This window comes from Falco cherrug, chromosome 3 (assembly GCF_023634085.1).
Source record: "Falco cherrug isolate bFalChe1 chromosome 3, bFalChe1.pri, whole genome shotgun sequence".
NCBI lineage: Eukaryota > Metazoa > Chordata > Aves > Falconiformes > Falconidae > Falco > Falco cherrug.
This window is the reverse complement of record NC_073699.1, coordinates 46,293,554-46,299,145: the sequence shown is the minus strand read 5'-3', so window position 1 is coordinate 46,299,145 and position 5,592 is coordinate 46,293,554.

The following is a 5,592-nucleotide window of genomic DNA, read 5'->3' as shown; positions in this document are numbered from 1 at the left end:
GAGCTGGATAGTGAAGAAAAATGTTTTAAATGAGTACATACCACAGAAAAGTTGTCAACTACTGAAATTAACTTCTTCAGTTAACATATCACGAAATGTATGTTAAACCTTATATTATTTTTTTTAACATAAATCAATATAGTGTTCGACAACCTCACAGAATTTCTTTGCTACAAATCTAAAATTGCTCCTCACTAGAAATTATAAAAGGAAGGTATGAAACACAAACTATTCAGTTATTAGGAGTTTCATTTTTGCAGCAGTGGCTAGGATTTCAGTCAGGCGCACCTTCTTAGCTGCATATTTGATGCAAGTTCGCCACCTAGTGGAGCAATTTTTAATGCTCCAAAGGATCACAATTCCTTGCACGTCATAATTTTTATTTCTGATTTATTTAAGGAGTAACAGCAACAGTTTCCTGACATAATATTTTACAAATATTTAACCTATACAGTAATTTTTTTAAAATTACATTTTATTTCACACAGTGACTGAAATAGTTATAATAGTTTCAGAAAACATAAAGGCCAAGAGAGCTATGAAAGAAAACCCAAGTCACAGCAAACTGTATCCACCAAACTATTTGAACAAAACAACTCCAAATATTTTTTTCACCTAGATTTTGGTAGTTGAGCAAGAATCTCTATTTTTAGAAAATCCTACACTCTTCACAAATATTGACAACAATCATATTTTAAAGAAAATTTTAGCGCAGGCAACATACCTGCTCATATAGAATCAGCAAAACAAACCCATCCAGGTGCCAGAGTAAAGAGCAGCAATTTGAACAGCTTAGCATGGGACACAGTAAATTCCAAATCACCTGAAGTTCTTACTTTGAGGCTGGGTGGGAATGTAAAATATGCATTCTGGTCTGACCACGTATGTATGTATGCATGTACATCATCCATTCCAGGCAACAGAAGGAACACTGCCATGCAGAAAGTCAAACCAGATTAACATAATCATCCACCCTGCCTTAAAGGTATGAATCACAGTAATATTCCTCCCTGTGCTTACAAAGAACAGCCTTTTGGAAAAAAATATACAAAACCAAGAAGTGTTCATACAAAATACGCCGTTCACATCTCAAACCGATTAAAACATAAGCTGGCCCCCAGCTCCAGTACCTGTAATCAAAGCTGCAGCACACAGCATAGAGTAATAGATGTCCTTTCAGGTAGGTTGGTCCTGAGCCACTTCGGGAGACAAAGGTCAAGGCAGAGGATATGAATTTCACCTCTGTTCTTGCTGGCGACAAGTCTGCTCCCAAAGCAATTGGTGTAATGCACTGTGCTCCTTGCGTGACACATCACTTAGTAATTGCATGGCTGCATTTCAAGTCACCTTCGGTTCACAGTAGTTTTTAGTTGTGACTTGACAGCAAGAGTAGATTACAGTTATCCTGCACTTGAGATAATGAAGGTATAGATTATAGTTGAGAGCCCACATCAGACAAAAGAGGTCACACGTCCTGACTTGATACAGATCAACATTATAAACTTGTTCTCATGTAACATGAACATCAGAAAGGTACCTTGACTCATTCAGTGCACTTACCAGAACTCAATTTGCCAGTATTGGAGATCATATTCCCTTGAGCTGATGAAGTTCCAGTTTAATCTTTCTTACTGTACCGGCTGACTCTGCCACAGCACCAAGTCTTGCAGATGCAGGTAGGCTTACTTGGGTAACCTAGCTCTCAGCCAGCGCACCATCTCACGTGCACACTACGCTGCTCACACAGCAGCAGCAGGCAGATGTCCCTGCTGCACAGAAGGGGAAACTGAGACAGCAGGAGGCTAAGACTTCTCTCAACAGATTGCAAACAAGCAACAGTGGAGGAGAATCTTAACTGAAATCTTTTCCTGTATGCTAATAACACACAGCCTTCAAAAACGGTGCATTATCCTTCCAAGCAGGGAGACAGTACTTAATCCAGCACAAAAGATTTCTTAATGCTATATTAGGCAACATATACACAGTATCCTGCAGGGTATGACACGAGGCAAGAAAAGGCAGGACACTTTCCAGGTCATCATGGGATATACACATGTAATACCATCTTTTGCAGAGTCTGAGTTTCAACTGTGGTACAAACCTTAGCACATGAATTTTGTTGTATTTACTCTTATTTAGAGAAAAACTAAAATACAGAGATATGTAGCTTGTGGAGTTGTGCAGCTATTTTTTTTTAAAGTTACTGATCTCCCACCAAATTTTCATCACTCAGAAGCAAGGAACACTCCCAGCAACTTCAGGACACATTTTACTGTGATTCTAGCTCATGATCCATCACCAAGAGAAAAATCACTTATTTCTGGAGATCAGAGTGCAGGCTTTAAAAGCCCAGCAGCTCTTGACTGGAAAGAAACAGGTTAAATTGCAGAATCCCACCACCACCACCTCTCCAACTGGAGCCTGTAAGGAATACAGGTATATAGCAAATATACAGGGGAGCTAAGAGACCCCAAATGACTGTACTAAGAAAGGTCCTTCACCTCCTCAGCAACCTTCACTATAAGCCTTTCGCTTGGTTTTTAATGCACAAGGGGTAAATTTTGTGACCTCTCTTATTGCAGAGGGCAGCTGGGGGAGCTGGGGCTGCCTGACTGGATGCTTAGCCAGCACGTGTACCCCAAGCCTGCCTTCTGGCCCTTGGCCTGTTCCAGGAGTCATCTGCAGGGTTGAAATCAGAGAGGACTGCTGAACAAGGACTGTCAAATTCTAGGGTGCACAATGACGAGGGAAGATCAGACTTAGCCACTAAGTCAGACCATATCAGCAATCTGGTTGAAGCAGGAGGGCAGCGTTCACAACTCACCTTCACTGTTTTCCTGCCTGGGAACACGGCTCCTGCTCTTCACTTGTAGCCACGCTGGCTTTTTGCCAACATACTGCTTTTCAGTTGTTCTTCTTCAGTTGTCAGTCGTCTACTGATTTCATCTGTTACTCCTGCTTAGAAGTTCCCTTTATTTCTTCCTAAGCATCAATAATTACTGTCCTTCAGAGGCAAGGAACTAGACTGGGTACCGATGTTCCCTGCTTGCCAGGTTCCTTCCATGAAGATTGCCACAAGGTTTCTGGTAATGAGCTAGAAAACATCTGCAATATTCTTCCATCCTGCTGTCCACAAAGGAGGGCGTTCACATGCTACATGTTTATATTCAATTAACTTCTAAAATCTTGTAGTCTGACTGAAATTAGTTTGTTATCTGAATGAAAACTGACCTTATGTTCCTTGATAAAACATAAATAACCTGAAGGAGAAAAAGATATCCTCAGACATTTGAAGAAATACCCTTAATTGAGGAGTATGCCTTGATTTTCATATTTGTATACACAAGGGTTGCCGAGAAATCTCTTGATACTGACAGGATAGTAATTTCTAGGGATGTAGCTACAAGGCACTGCTTGAAAAGTAAGAACTAACGTAAGTGCACAGCTCTGGAGTGTTTTTTTCAAATTCCCTTATGGAATTGCATGATAATTTCAGGACACCGGCAATGCAGACTGAAGGAATCAAAATGAAGTTTGGGAGCACAATTCAGAGCTCCTGTCCTGCCAAATTTCATCTTGCTGACCACCTACTGCTTTGGTTCTATGATTGTAAAAAAATCTAAAATAAATTCTTATGAGAAGAAATATATTTTATTTGTCATGACAAAAAAAAAAAAAGAGAGAGAAAAGGCTGAATTCTTCTATGAAATTTGGGGGGGGGGGGGGGGGGAAAAAACAAAAAACAAACCAAACTCTGGATCTGAAATCTTAACCGAGGAAAACTGAAGTTTCTAGAAGTGATTAATACATGGAGACATTTCTAGCAAAGGAAATATTTAAGCATTGTTAGGCAGACTTGCAACTATGACACCAAAGCATGCAAGTTTGCTATGTACTGTAGTTTGGAATAAGGTCACAACTATCCTTAATTCACAGTTTCATCAATGCTGATGCCCTTTTGGGTTTGGCTTTTTTCATCAGTTAAATTAAGATGGCATTTGTTTTGACTATGGGGTACTTGGTGCTTTCTTAATAGCACGGCAAATTCTCCTTTCTTAATTGCAGTTCATGAGAGAATCCTTAAATAAACGTGCGCTATTACAAGAACACAGCTCACTGTTAGAAAACATATATTTATATATCTACAGCTGAAGGCAACTTTCTGCAGATTGCCACTATGCAGCTACAGGAAGAGAGGGAACATTTCTTCATTATATTATCACTATAATTAGGGTCATACTGGACACAGAATAAGTATCTCTTGGGATTGGACAGTGATTCCAAATATATTTTTTTTCCGCTAAAGATGATAAATGCAAAACATTTTAAGTAGCTTTTGTTCCTTTTTTATCTAGGCTACATGGACGAAATCTGTCACATTGTTCTTTTATGAACTGACCATTTACTGAGTACTTCAGAAATTCTGAAATACCTTTCACAGATGGATGTTGTTTGTTGGCAAGGATTATATTCAGTTATGATTGTAGATATCATGGGAGACATGTAGTCTATTTATGTGCATAAGACTTGTGTTTTTTCCTCTCATATGTACCACAATCCATAACTGAAGATGTCTGAGAAGTTTTAGAAAATTGAAACTTTCAGCTTTTATTGGATAGTACCACAGATTCATCACTTGCTTATTACCTGCTAAAACAAAGCCCAGAACACAAAGACATTGATTTCATACTGCCCAAAGTAAAAATAATGGTTCCGTATATAGTTCATGGAGCAAGACAGGTCAAACTGCTATCTGAAGGAGCTCTGTGATTTGCTTTCTGAAGATGTCTGTCTTTCTCCATTGACTAGAGAGGGAAGTTAGTAGGGTTGATGGCCAAACCTAGACAAGAAAAGAAGTTAGATGTTTTGGGGATGATTTCGATATAAATTAGGATAGCCTCAAGGAAGTAACTATGTTAAACTCTGCATTTGTTGTTGGGGCAACAACAGCTAAACATTTTTATTTGCAAGGCTGAGATCATCTTTCTTACAAAAACAGCAATGGAAGGCTTAGTTGGGCAAGAGGGTTGTTGCTATTGTCATGACGTTAAGATTGTGATATGCAGATTTTTCAAATGTTCTTTCCATTCACAGTTGCAGTCTTACAGTTAAGCAAAATGGATTGCCATCCTGCCCTTTGAATTGGCCCTTCAAATCCTTGTGTGTTCCTGCCTCCCTAAGATAGGAAGGGATTAAGGGTGACTGACAGCAGAAAAAAATTATGCAGCCACATATATGTTAATCTTGCCATCTTTTCTGCAGGATTTGGAAGGAGAGGGATATTTATAACTGTTCCTTTGTCTTGCTTTTGGACTAGCCACTGATTTCCCAGCACCCTAGAAAACATTTCTAAAGGTCTGGGAAAGAAAAATAATTCTTTCGAGACAACTAATCTCTCCATTCATGTCATCCATATGAAAGTAATTCTACACCCTTAATATTGGCCAGAATATTTGGTCTAGAGTCTCAGGCCAGGAAAAGACTGGGAGGCTCTGATAAACATTTCCTTTATCACAGTCTTAACTAACTCAGTTTATTGTAACATTTGAAATTAAATCAGTATACTTTTGCATGTTGGCAAAGTTGGGACAG